We start from the raw sequence: 15,257 nt of genomic DNA on the forward strand, positions 1-15,257 counted from the left end.
TTATATGAAGGAAACCCTCCGCACGTTCGGACCTATTGTTCTTCAGTAACTTATGTAAGACAACGTGCTGCATATATTACATGATTGAAGAAGAATAAGCCTACGTGCGACGAATGTTTCCTTCAAAGACGGCCTTCGTACGAAGCAATCGCACATTCCCGTACCGCGATAGAAATTACGTGGACATAACCGTTCGCATTATCGATATGTGAATAGAAGAGCGTACGTGCCGCCGTTTCGCTAGCCTTACTCTCCGGAAACGAGACACCCACAAGGAATGAAGTTTCGTTCTTACAGTTTTAACCACCGAGAGGGGGTTGAAACTGTAAGGACAGTTTCCAGCACTCTTTCCAGCAAATAGTAACCAGCACTTCCTGGTCGCTGTTTCTCGACACTCTCACGGTTGCGCGTTAATCTTAACGGAGCACTCTTATTTGAAGAATAAATAAACTTCACTGTAAAGAATGAGCCGGCAGCTTTTGTTTTGAAAGAAATTCGCATCTGCGATTAATTTTTCGCGTACACGCGCTTAAAGGGGAACGTTCCAGAAAAAGCGTCGTAGGAGCGTGGAAGACACCGGCACATTTTCTGATCACGACAGCGATTTCGAGCACTTCCTGGGACGGACGTCACGTAACTACGCGTCCTTTATGAATACTGGATAAGTATGAAATACGTGAGTTACCTATGGCGCAGCCAAGTGAATCCGACAGACAATCCGGCCGAGGAAAGCACCGGGGACATTATAATGTCCCATATATGCTTTCCTCAGCTGAATTGCTAGTAGGATTAATTCGGTTGTGTATAACAAAGGTACGAGATTCTAGAAAAAATTTCCCTTCTTGAGTTACGTTTGTACAATATTGCGAGCACCGTAAGCAATCTGCGACATTCTGTTACAGCTGTAGTAACTACTTCATTCCATTTTGCAGTTGCTGGCTTAATCGCACTTCCGGCTACGTCGTCTTGCTTCTATTGTGAATATTTTTGAGCCGGTAACTTGGGTTTAATCGCGATCGTGCGTGATTATTTTCGCTCTTAATTCACAATACGTTAAAAAAAATCTAGATGATGATGCTGTGTATAAAAGCACGATTGGAACAATGCAATACAATAACACGCAACATGTTAAACGGAGCGCGTTCTCTTCATTGATTTCGTCCTTCGTGCACTCACGTACGTTCTTCTTATGCAGCATGTTCTCTCTCTCTGTCTCTCTCTCTCTCTCTCGATTCTTGGGCAGCGCACAACAAGACAACACACGAGAGAGAACAGAGGACAAGCGCTGTGTTGTGCTGTTGTGCGCTGCCCAAAAATGTATATGTTCCAACTCACCCGCATTTCGGTTATACTACAGCTCTCTCTTTCTCTCTCTCGTTCATGGTGTTCACACTTCATGTTAAATCGCAGCGCAACTGCTCCCTTTGGCTTCCATCCCACGTGCTGTGACGCTGTGTATGCGCTCTCACCAGATGTTCCCAAGCAGCACGTTGTCTCTCGTCCATTGCCCGTCGAGCTTGCTTGCTTGCTTGCTTGCTCTCTGTATTGTGCAAATAAGCACACCGTTCAGTGGGTATGACGTTCGCTGCGTTGTCTTCAAGGCTAATAATAGATTTGTAGTCTCCTGCATTGACCACGCGTAGCAAATTTTTTTAGTCGGTTGCGGTTTTAGTGCCAATTATTTAAAAGATGGTAACAGCTAAAAAAAGTTTCTTTCCATTCCTAAGTGACAAAACGTGCTTTTTGGAAGACAGTTTGCAGGCAGTCCAGTGGGCAGCATCAGGACAGCATTTAGCTAATCTGCAGACACTTTTTTTTTCATAGGCATTTATTATGACGGTTATACCACAGTTACACAGTCCTGACAGAAGTCACTGTGCGAATAAAAAAAATATCCGTCCATAAGGCCCTTAATTTTATCCAAAAATAACTCCCACATAACTTAAATCTCTCTATCTCATTAACTTTCAATTCAAGTGAGCTCTGCGTTGTTCAGTGTCAACTATAAATAGGTTCAGGAACCTGCCTACCTCATCATTGACTGCCTTGCCTCGAAATGCGCTAGGTTTCGAGGTCTCTATATCATAACCAGGGAGCTGATGCTAGAGTGTGCTACATTGCAAGGGCCTTGCCTGCAAAGCTGAGGATAATCTGTTCTCACAGACAACGAACGTTGGTGCGTTAGCTAGGGATCTTTTTCGCTACAGCCCTCCGAAGGCAAAAATACTGAATAAATACGCGTGAACAACTACAAATATTTTTGCAAAACTTGGAGGACGCTTGAGCATCGCCTTCAAGAGTAGAACGCGATAGCGTAACCGGGCCCAGTGCGCATCGCCTTCTTAATTGCTAGCCTAGTTTCGATTCTCAATGCATGTCTCAACCATGCTGCAAGAAAACGAACGGCTGTACGCATAACATTGACCGTTTCAAACTGTCCTGGAATGCCTACTGCAAGTGCAGTTGTTAGGTGCCCACTACGCCATAATTATTCCGTTTGCGAATCAGCGAAGCGCCCACTACGTGTCCGTAAGGCAAAACGCAAAGCTACGCAGCTGCTCACTTTGTTGATGCTTTTCAGCTGATGATGGTCAAATATGTCTGAGCGCTTTGTAATGGGTGGGCCTTGAAAACACCCACTCGTCGAGGAATTCACATGCTTTGTCCCCTGGCGCGATTCTACTCTTCGGCCACGCAATATTACATGCGTTAAGGAGACTTCTTCAACTACATGACATTCATATAGCGTTTTTTTTTTCGAAGTAAGTTCCAAGCAATGGAGTGGCTCTGTGGTAGAACACCTGCTTGCCACGCACACGGCCTGGGTTCCATTCTCGCTCGAACCAAATATTTTTTATTATTTATTTTATTTGCATTTTTGTCGATCTTTTGGTCACGGTCAAGATGCCGACTTTTCGCTCACAACCAACGACGCCGACACCGACGCCGACACCGGAATTTCTGCGAAACGAGCTCTTTAAGGCTATCGCGTTAATATTGTGAGAATGCAACCACATGCTCAGCACGTGTTCTTCTAACCCACAGGGTGCGAAGTCTGTCCGTCGAGCAAAGAAGCAACCCTGGGCGTTTGAATCTGTTTGAGCTGCGGGAAATAGCGCGCCACTCCTTTTTCTCAAAATAACCAGATTTTCTTCGCGCACTTAAACGAGATTAATAGCAGGAAAAGTGTGCAGTGCGCGCATACCTTGCATTCCAAACTTCTGACCATTAGAACGTCCAAGTAGGAAGTCTTATTAAATGCTGGTCCTTTCAAAGCAACGCCGCGGAGTGGAACCAGGTGTCTGTTTCTACATTGCAACGTTACTATTGAACCGCAGGTATGTTTTACCAACTAGCCCCAACCTAAGCTTTAATTATTCAATGCTACACTCACATCTGAAGAAGATAATGGTAGGCAGTGAAAATCACAGTGCCGCAATTGTGAAAGTGAATAAGCCGAGACCATGCATCTTGTGCTTCATCTGTGCAGTATATTGACAAATTATCACACCATTCTTATTTTTTTAGTATATTGCCACACGCGCTTCTTTCTTTCTATTAAATGCGAACCATTTCTTAGAGAACCCAAGGCACTTTGAGCGTTTCTATCTATCTATCTATCTATCTATCTATCTATCTATCTATCTATCTATCTATCTATCTATCTATCTATCTATCTATCTATCTATCTATCTATCTATCTATCTATCTATCTATCTATCTATCTATCTATCTATCTATCTATCTATCTATCTATCTATCTATCTATCTATCTATCTATCTATCTATCTATCGTCGGGGTGCTCTCGTGATCACCTCCTTAACCTCGTGCAGACCAAAATTGACATGGGAGGGTAAGAGAGTTTCGCGAATATGACTGTCTGGTCATGATATGAATAACGTGAAAATCCTGTCGCATACGTCGACAAGTCCTTTCCTTCAGACACTTGTGGCACATAGCCGTATACCACGGACCGTGGTCTGCGGCTATGCGCCACAGGTGATTGACAATTTATGTCTGTCCAGGAACGGCCAGAACAGACATCGGTAATTTAAATGCGAGACGGTTAAGAAAAGTCGACACCAGCAGCATTGACCCGACGAATGCAAAGAATAATGTAAATGTAAAGAATAAAAATTATGATCCCAGCAGGAATCGGATCCAAGCATTCTGCGTGGCAGTCAGGTACTCTACCCCAGAGCCACGCCAGGTCTAGAAACTGCTCTGAAAAAAGACCCTATGCAGGCGTAATGTCGGTGGAGCGTGAATTGTAGTTCTGGTGCTGGCTATCTAATTTTATAACAAAGCAATAAACACTGCGTACGTGCTGCTATGATACAGGAGTCATGTCGGGTTATGGTCAATTGTAGTTCCAGTGTTAGCTCCGCTCTTGCAGCAGTCTAATCAACATTACATCTGTAATCCTATGATTCAGCAAGCCATAGTGAAGCGTTGCTCGTCCCCGGAGAAAAACGCTAACGAAATATACGTATGATATTCACACCATCGCACCATAGCGTGCACTTCGTTTCTATAGCACAGGCGTCTGTGCTCTAACGTGATTACTGATACTACGTCAAACCTTAAGTTACCATTTAAACGTCAGTGTAGTCGGTGTGCCTGGTAAGCCCGTGACGTGTACACAACGCCTCCATTTACAAAAAACACGCCGATTCACCTCGAAACGCTTGGCTCAAAGCCACAAAACGCAGCATAGAACTGCTTCGCATGAAACCGATTCCCACAAGGCGTGGGATCTGCAAATCTTATGTCACAGGCCCATTACACGTGCATATACTACCTTTCGCATACCGCGCCCGAAGATTGGGAACCTTCTAGGTTATTTTAGACCCTTCCTACGAGGTAAAGCGCAGAACGCAAACATTAGTGTTTGTTCTGGAACATACGCGGCCACTAGCGATAATGCTGGAATCTCTGATGGCACATGCATAAATGCCGAAGCCCATTACCGCTTGGCAAATCCCTCGAAGTCCCACACTATTCTCGTCGTTATCAGTGTACAGCATCAATCGCTCGTACTTTGCCGCTTTCATTTTTCGGGCACAAGTTCACCCAAATAAAGAGTTTGATCTTGAACACGCCGACTGCTGCCTCCATGAACGTCACGTCCACGTGACTATACGTGTAAGTGTGTAAAGGTCTAACACGGAAGTGTAAAAAGCGCTACCCATCGCGGTGAACTTGAAATGTCCTTTCTTCCGCAGGCATCCATCATACTGTCAACTGCTCACCAGGATTCCAATTATACCGTGACGAATGTCCGTGCTGCACCAGCAGTAGCGCCACCTACTACTATAACGGTGCGAGCGGAAATATGTTCACGAGAGCAGGGCAAGAACAGTCTTTATCAAGCAATAAAGAACTTACAAATAACCTGTTATGTGTTCGCTGTTCTTCTTCGGTGTCAACTCAACTTTTTTCGAGTTACATGCGTGAAAGATACATTCAAAGCCGTTCCTACAACATAGACTTCCCCACCGATTGCCTTTTTCCCTATCGCCGTTGCCGTCACCGTCGGCGTCATGTCCTTCCAGTATGAAGTCCAAATTGTTAAGATCCCCCCGCGCATTGCATGTTCTACCGCGGGTAAAAGCGCGCGAGCGGGGACGACGAACGCGGCCGAAGCAGAGATCAAACGAGCCGGCCCATTTCCGTCGCTCGGAGGGTGCATGCGATAACATCACCCCGCTCGGCAGGTCCGCCGTCGTAGCAGACAGGAAACGCCCCGCCCGTCTTTAACGACCACGAAAAGACGCATGCACCCTCCATCGCATTCGCTTCGCTCGGAGGAGGGTGGGTGCTTCTGAAGGGAATGTGTGGTTTGTGAGGCACATGGCAGTATGTTGTTCTGGGTTTTCTTTAGAATCACCTTGCGTGGTTGGATTATAATGATCTATTCCTTGTGCCCGATTCAGAGTCTGTCGTGACATTTCTGCAGCACAATAATCCGAAGTCATGTACTGGTTTTAGCATAGATGTCGAGGACCTGTACGACGCCATGCCGCAGGAAGAGTTAATGACCACTGTGAAGTCGTGTTATCACACAGGAGAATGACGAGGGCAAGTTCATTAATAGGACTAAGATATCAGTGAACAGCTTCATGGAACTTCTGATGGTTTACTTGAAATCCACTATTGTAGCAGTTAACGAGCAAATCTATCTTCAAAAGAGCGGTGTTTGCATCGGCTCTCGCGTTGCCCCAGTGTTGAGCAATGTTTTCTTAAACAGTGTTGACAGGATGATTCGGGACAGATTAGATGGTTTGAGAGTCAAGGTATTTCGGTACGTTGGCGATTATGTAGTACTTTGTGGAGGGAACAATGTCAACAAAAGGATGGAAGATATTCTCAAGATATATAAAGAGAGCGGAAAGGACTTTACGACAGAACTGCCACAGGAATCAAACCTTCAGTTTTTATACCCAAAGCTAACATTTCACCCGGAGCATGTGTGCTGGCAGTACGCGCCCAGGTCACGAAAACCTCTATTGCGTTATATATCAGCTCATTCCAAAGAGATTAAAGATGGGTTGGCTGCATCTTTGGTACGGGCGGCCGTGTCGAAGTCATGTGTACACACGGTGCAGAGCAGTGTTCATGGTCAGATCCAGAGGTTGGAAAAAGTAGGGTTTCCGGATTATGTGGTCACTAGATCCTGTGAGAAGGTGGCGAGAAGGATCAAACAATCCAGTAAACGCGAAGACCGAGATAAAGATAATCAAAGTCGCATTGCCACGCTGCCTTACGTTCACAAAATGGCGCATAACCTTAAGAATGTAGTTTCCAGATATGATGTGAAGGTGATTTTTACAGATCCAAGAAGCTGGGCAGCATTTGCGAGCGTATTAAGCGCAGGGCAGAAGGTAAAACTAAAAATAAAGGTGGATGTGGTGTGAAACGCAGAAGCACCTTCATTCCGCGTGCTACAGAAGTAGTGTACAGGATACCTCTCTCATGCGGCAGTATTTATTCCGGTCAGACTGGTAGGTGCGCAAAAGTTAGATTACGGGAGCACCAGAGGAAATGCGAAAAGAATGACCGATTATCAAACTTGGTAGCTCATTGCACACAGCATCAATGCAAGGCACTGTTTAATAAGACGGAAGTGATAGATAGGCACAGTAACATGAACAAAAGACTTATTCTAGAGACGTACCACATTAACAAATATAGGGAGCAGAGCATCAGCCAGCCTTCTATCACCCTAAGAGATAAGGAAGTTCAATTTCTGAAAGTCACGCACAGACGGTAAGCAGATTGAGGTTTTCTTGTTTTTCCTTTCTTTTGCTCATAATTATTTATTTTTGCGCATGTGTCTTATGCAATAAACCTCAGTTCAGAGTCAGCGCTGTCCGTAGTTGCTTCTTCAAGTGTTTCGTTCTGTATTCCCCGCTGTGCAATTCCTTACGTTATGAAGCAACATTGAGCTTTGAATCTAAGAGCGCGGTCGCGGTCGCTGGCGCGCGCGCTATCTCGACAACCATCACAGTGGGCGGCTCGTATATCCTTCTACGTGCTGCGCACTGAACGTGAAATGATTATGCGGATAGCATATCTCCATGGAGCGGTCGTATTCTCTTACGCAAACGTCTTGTAATTACGCGACATCGGATACAAAACAGTCAGCTGCCTGCCTCCCTTCGCATAACACTACAATTTTTAGATGTGAAGCATCTTATAGCGGAGTTCAATCCGGTGGTGGTGGTGGTGGTGGTGGTGTGCGGCATGACCACCCTTACTGCGCATGCGCATGCCCTCTCCACACACCTCCTCTCCACTCCTCCTCTCCACCCCTCCTCTCCACCTCCCCTCTCCCATTTCCCCCTCACCACTTTCCCTCTCCACTCCTCCTCTCCCCACCTCCTCTCCACTACCCCTCTCCCGTTTCCCCTCTCCCCTCTCCAATCTGAAACGCAGGCTAGACATGCCGAAATTCTCTCCTGCGCAACGCCGCGATGAGCACCAGGGCATGTGCGCACCCTCCCCCTCTCTCTCCTTTCCTACGCTGCCGCCCTCTCGCGCGCCTGTCGACCGCGTTCCCCGCTCACCCTGTGAGAATTAACAGCCAGGCTAGAGAGAAGACAAGACGCGCGTAGCGTTCCTCTTCGCGTTGCAAGACGCGAGGTCGGTAGCATGCCCAGCGCACGCCAACGGAACGCGATCGTGCAAGTGCTCCGGCTTCGCATCGCCTCATGGTCCCCGTTTTGTTATCGCATTCATTGCTTCGCCCTTGCGGTGAAACTGTGACTTTTTAGGATAGCAATTATATAGACACTCTCGGCTGGTTTTCGCCGTCGCCGTTGCAGTAATGTCCCGGATATGTATATGTATATATAAATAAAAGCCACAAAGAAAAATAAGCCAGAACAAAAAAAGTCACAGTTTCACCGCAAGGGCGAAGCAGTGAATGCGATAGCAAGAAACTGTATTGATATACGAAGTGAGGATTGCCAATGGATAGTCTCAGTTTGAACAGCGCTCCTGTTGCAAAGGCGGCCGAAGCAGCGAAGGAAACTAGCGTGCTTCAAGTGTCCAGCTGTGACACTTGATAGTTCGCGCTCATCTTCTGTTTGTTCGTTTAGTGGCCTCCCTTACTTTCGTACGCTCCGTAACAACAGCGCGGACATCACGGTGAAAGCTCGAACCATCCCTCCTCCCCACAACACGAGTTAACCGCGCGAGCAGACAACGGAAGGGCAAGGTTCTCCCTGCGCATATATTATAAGCGAGCGAGCTGGCCGACAACTTTTAAATGCAACCGTTGTGCTCCTCGCGCCATCTCGCTCAATGAATAAACGCTTATAAGCACCTGCCGTCTCCGAGTTGCTCAGAGTACTGCCAGCGGTAAAGGGTGTGTATATAACGCTCACCGTTAGCTACCTGGAGGATCTGCGTTTTGTGACGTAGTGGTTAGCGCCACGCGCTGTCGATCGAGAGGTCGCTGGTTCGAATCCGCACTTCGGAAGCATTTTTCTGAATTATTTTTGGGACATATATATATATATATATATATATACATACTTAAACATATACGGTGCATGAAGCTGGCTACGGCGACGGCGAAAACCAGCTGAGACTGTCCATATAAAAAGTTTATGGGCAATAAAATGTTTTTGAAGCCCGCCACCGCGATTCGAACCTGCGACCCGCGCTCCGCAGTGCGCCGGTTCAGTGCGCAGTGCGCCACTGCTTGTGTGATACTAACGGTGAGCTCTTTATACACGCCATTTAATGCTGGCGGCCCGCCGGGCTCGAAGGTGCTTCAGCGTGTGCAATATCACCCAGGAGATGGCCAGAAGGGCGCGCTTTAAAGGGCCCCTCACCAGGTTTGATAATTTTGAGCTAATGAGCGCAATGCATACACTGGGCGTTCACGATCACGTCTGCCAAAATTTGCAACGCTACGCGCCGCAGAAATGGGCCAAATTTCAAGGAGAACGTTGCTTGCCCTTCCTCTCGCGGGCGCGCGCCCAGAGAATGAGGGGATGACGTACATGAGAAAAAATTCGAGGACCCTTAAGCTTCGCCTTTAAGAGTTGAACGCGATAGCGAAATCCGGCCCCTAGTACGCACTTCAACCACCAAGTGCATACTTATTAATCTGTATTGTTACACACACACGCACACAGATACACATGTGCGCGCGCGCGCAAATGGTTGAGGTTTTCGATCTAAAACAAGAATCGCATGGCCTCCAAGATGTACGCCGCGCGTTCGCCATCTCGGAGGCCACAAAGAGTCGAGACATATTTTTTACAATGCCTCACAGATGGCAGCACATTATCTAGCGTTTGCTGTTTGCTTGATCAACGCCTCCACTAGAAAGCCAGCGTTCACTTGATATGTTTTCCGCTAGATGGACATAGTTGTCCATTTTTAGAGCTGTTTGAAAGTTCGTGTGTGTTTTTAGCGGCGATGGCTGCACTATCCCGGCCTTTTTCGACGTAGTTTGATGGTCTCGCCAATGCGCCTACAAATCGCCGAGTGGGCTCGTTTTTGTCGTGACACCTGCCGAACAAAATGCGTTAAGGAGACTCCTTCACTACATGACATTTATGTAGTGTTTTTTTCTGAAGAAGCTGCAAGTAACATCGTGGCTTTGTGGTAGGACACCTGCTTGCCACGCGAACGGCCCGGGTTCGATCCTCAATGGGACCGAAAATTTTATTCTTTACTTTATTCGCTTCTTTCTCGATTTTTCGCTCACGGACGATTTTTCGCTCACAACCAACGGTGCCTACACCGACACCGGAATTTCTGCGACACGAGCTCTCTAACGCTATCGCTAGGGTGGCTAGAATGGGGAGGTGTGCTGAGCGCAGCGCGTTTCCCTTGCCAGACAGGGTCCCTCTGCGCGCCGATGCCGCCAGGGGCGCTGCTGCAGGGGGCGCGGGTACAGTCGCCGCTGTCGCAGATTGCCCGTTGGAAGGCTACCACAAGGAAACGCGGCGGGATTTTTTCGTTTCACCATTCACGTGGTCTTTATTGTACACGGGTCATGCATTAGTGAGCTGTGGTGGTAATGTCATATAAAAAGAAGAGAACTGAATGCTGGTGCTTCGTTTCTGGCTGGTACCAAAACTCTGAAACCAAAGAACGTAATTGCCAAGAAATACAATGATAATGATTAACGAAATGTATGTTCGCTCTATCGCGGTATAGGGCGTCGTTTTGCTGCTGTTGTTTTTTTCTCTGGTAACGCAGCTTAAAAAATGAAACCTCTAATACTAATACAAAGGAAAGGTTTTCGCTTGTGCCTTGAACTTCTAATGTTCCTTGCGAACAACGTGTTAGATATGGAAGCGCGATTACTATGGTCTGTAATTAGATCAGAGATACGAACAGTTCAAATCAGGCCCGTAGACGGAAGGGGGGGGGGGGGGCGCCCCCCCCCTCCGAATTTTTGGTGAAGTAGGTGTTATTTACTAAAAGTAAAGAATGAAGATAGGTGTTTTTCTCAAATAGACAAGGTTTTCAGCAAGTGCCCCCCCCCCCCCCCCAAAAAAAAAAAAAATTCCTGGCTACGGGTCTGGTTCAAACATTTTTAATATATACAGTTCGCATCAGAGACAATCATTACGTTTTCATTTAAAAACCTCGTTTATTCTTTGAAGCACATTGGTCGTGAGTATACACACCCCTCAGATTATATTCGCACAAGCGCTGCTAGACCTACTCAATCTAAAAATAGAACATATTGGCTCTTCAAGTAAGCTCAGTTCGATCCTTCGCATACAATTTCATGATATTTTTTTCCTCCTAATGCTAAACAAATGCCATTTCTAGGTTTAAATGACCAACATGATTACATTGCTCACATGACAATTAGCAATACAACTCATTAGGTCAACAAAAAAACTGCGACTTCTGCATCGGTAGAAGGCAAGGTTATCTTCTCTCGCTCTTTTCAGTGGTCTTTTTCAATTCGACTTCCCGATCATACACCTAAGGCGCTTATCCGTGCTCCCTATTGGGTTAAAGAAATTAGCGCTTTTTTTCTATCTTCCTCTTATCATTGTATATATACACCTATATTAATTCCAGAAATATTGGCTGTTGTTTTAGCAAGCTCCCGTCAAATGAATCAACAGCTGTTATAGTTACAGATTCTCTTTCGGTATGTTCAGCGCTTCCTATATACGGCAACGAATTCAACACTCCTGAGCATGTTTGGTTATCTAATACCTGCAAACTTACAAAAAATTTGGTTGCTGAGGGTACCGGGCCACCGCGGATTTTATCTGAATGAAATGGTGGATTCATGAGCCTCAGTCGCTCTGTGTGGACCTCTGATCCCTAATTTACCAGGTACGGCTTATGCGACAGCTTTAAGGTACAGGAATGCTTGTTTGCAAAACAACACTCGCAAATTATCCGATGAATAAATTTAAAAACTTCGTACATGTAAGGTATTGCTGGAATAAACAGCGGTGTGCATATCTTGACAATTAGAAGTTTGTTACAGCAGATTACGCTGTCGAATTCCACGAGTGAACTTTTATTTATATAATGCTGGTCTCATGGCGTCCCCGACCATATGCAAATTTTGCAATCAATTGAAACAACAGACCATTTCCTACTATTCTGTCGCCGATATCGCAATTAGAAAAAAAGGAACCTCGTCGCTCCACTTCAGAAGATAGGATTAGCAATAAGTTACTGTTTTTATAGTCAGAAGGATGTCTGTTATGCTGTATTCGGTTATATAAATGTGACGAAAAGATTACCGCGGTGGTTTATTTTTCTCTCCCTTTTCTTTGTTCCAAATCCATTTTGTCTAGATGAATCCTTTACATTACTTCACATCTAGATATTTACTACCGCGAGGGTTATCTCTTTCATAAATTCCATCTGACAGTATGACCGCTTGCTCATTTGTCATTTTCAATTACTCGATGTTTTCCTTTTAATCTAACTTTCTAGTTACCCTTGGCTTCATATGTCGTTTTTTAAGTTATCCACATTGTGTGTAAAGAATTTTTTTTTCTTTCGAGGAAGTAGTTACACCAATGGACATTTGCTGGTTGGTGCGCGCGGCATCTCACTCAGATGTATTCCTCCTCGCGCATGTGCATTCCTTCACGAAAATCGGTAAAGAAGGAGAGGAAGATGTTACAGTGTGCCCTTTTTTACTGCACCCGCTGAAAGGGAAAAGGAAAAAGACAATTAAAGCAGCAAACTGTTGCAAGCTAAATAGCGTGAGACAGGTTTGCTGGACATGAGCAGCGCTACGCGGCACGTCGTCTGCTCGACTCCCCGCGCCCCTGCGCACAGCGCCCCTTGCGGCATCGGCGCGATTTGGGGACCGGTTTTCGCGGCCGCTTTTCACACCTCCCCATTCTAGCCACCCTACTATCGCGTTAAAATGGCCCTACGTAGATGGTAGTGCTGTGACGTCGCTTCTCTACGTAGAAGACTGTGCTCTGACGTCGCCAACAGTAGCACGTGACACTGTGATAATTATTTCACACGACATGTGTAGTTTGTGTAATTTGTTGCTTCAATAGATTACTAAAACTTAAGAGAAATAATGAGACACACAAAAGGAATGTGTGCGTCTTTTTCATTTCTTTCGTGAATTCCAGCGAGATGCGGGGCTAATGCGCCTCCGTTTCCCATGCGTTCGTGTCCCCGCGGTTAGCGCATCGAGCAGACGCCAGCCCTGGAAACGAAAGTAATGTTCTGGCGCGTTCGAGCACTCATTATGCTCATTTATTCTACCGCGTCCAAGTAAACGTTAATGCGGCACTGGCTCATGATACCGCCACTCTCGTGCCCGTAGAAATGTCTCAACTTTCATACCCGTCCCGCAGAAACAGGCAGTACACCACAGAGAACGCCGACAGAACGCCCACGGTCGCTACATAAAAAAAAAAAAAAAGGTAGCGGCCGCGCAACGCCGCTCGCGTGCTCGGGGTGGCTCGGGCACGTCATGCGCACGTGACCATGCATGCGCATGACGTGTTCATGCGTATGTGTCAAGTGAAGAAGGCAGGGAAGGGATTTGGCTTGCTAAGGCTACACGGGGCGAGTGGCAAGGGTTTGAAACTCGCCTCCTCGCATCATGGTTTCGCGCCGCTACAGATTATTGTTTTTCTCAGCTCGTAATGAACCGATTTAAAAATTATTGCGGCATACTGCTCGTCATTCGGCACGCAACAACTTCCAGCGTCTAACTAAAATTTGCTATGTGGCCTGGTGAGGGCCCCTTTAAAGGGCCCCTCACCAGGCCACATAGCAAATTTTAGTTAGACGCTGGAAGTTGTTGTGTGCCAAATGAAGAGCAGTATGCCGCAAGAATTTTTCAAATCGGTTCATTACGAGCTGAGAAAAACAATAATTTGTAGCGGCGTGAAACCATGATGCGAGGAGGCGAGTTTCAAACCCTTGCCACTCGCCCCGTGTAGCCTTCGCAAGCCAAATCTCTTCCCTGCACTCTTCACTTGATACATACTCATGAACACGTCATGCGCATGCATGGTCACGTGCGCATGACGTGCCCGAGCCAGCCCGAGCACGCGAGCGGCGTTGCATGGCCGCTATCTTTTCTTTTTTGTAGCGGCCATGGGCGTTTTGTCGGCGTTCTCTGTGGTGTACTGCCTGTTTCTGCGGGACGGGCATGAAAGTTGAGACATTTGTACGGGCACGAGAGTGGCGGTATCATGAGCCAGTGCCGCATTAACGTTTACTTGGACGCGGTAGAATAAATGAGCATAATGAGTGCTCGAACGCGCCAGAACATTACTTTCGTTTCCAGGGCTGGCGTCTGCTCGATGCGCTAACCGCGGAGACACGAACGCATGGGAAAGGGAGGTACATTAGCCCCGCATCTCGCTGCAATTCACGAAAAAAAAAAGAAAAAGACGCACACATTCCCTTTGTGTGTCTCATTATTTCTCTCAAGTTTTATTAATCTATTCAAGCAACAAATTACACAAACTACAGATGTCGTGTCAAATAATTATCGCAGCGTCACGTGCTACTGTTGGCGACGTCAGAGCACAGTCGTCTACGTAGAGGAGCGATGTCACAGCACTACCATCTACGTAGGGCCATTTTCTCATGTACGTCATCCCCTCATTCTCTAAAGCGCGCGCCCTCGAGAGGAAGGGCAAGCAGCGTTCACCTTGAAATTTGACCCATTTCCGCGGCGCGTAGCGTTGCAAATTTTGGCAGACGTGATCGTGAACGCCCAGTGTATGCATTGCGCTCGTTAGCTCAAAATTGTCAAACCTGGTGAGGGGCCCTTTAAAGCAACGCTCCCACATTTTTCTTCAGTTTAAATACTGCCGCAGAGATGCGCACTAAAAAGTGGCCCATTTCTGTACCTATTAGCGATGTGGAACGCCGGATAAACAATGCATCGAACGCCACAGCACGGCAGGAGACGCGTACAAGTCACTCCACGCGAAGCAGTTCTCAAGAAAAAATATCTAAGAGCGTTGAGTTGCAGCGCGCTGCTCAAACACGAAGTAGTAACAACTGTGACAGTTGTTAGGTCGCGCCCGTCCTGTGTATACCTGTGTGTTCTTTTCGAGCGTCCTTCATTGTGTTTGAGCAGCGCGATCCAACTGTTGAGCTGGGACCATTGCTAGTTCGCGGTCATCCTGTGAGTTCTTTTCGTGAGTCCCTTGCGTTTGAGCGGCGCGCTGCAAGTATCGAGCTGCTTACCGTTTTTTTTTTTTTGCAACATTTTAAGTTGTTGCTATCGCACTGATTGCTTCGCCGTTGCGGC

This window comes from Rhipicephalus sanguineus, chromosome 2, assembly GCF_013339695.2.
Source record: "Rhipicephalus sanguineus isolate Rsan-2018 chromosome 2, BIME_Rsan_1.4, whole genome shotgun sequence".
NCBI classification, from domain to species: Eukaryota; Metazoa; Arthropoda; class Arachnida; order Ixodida; family Ixodidae; genus Rhipicephalus; species Rhipicephalus sanguineus.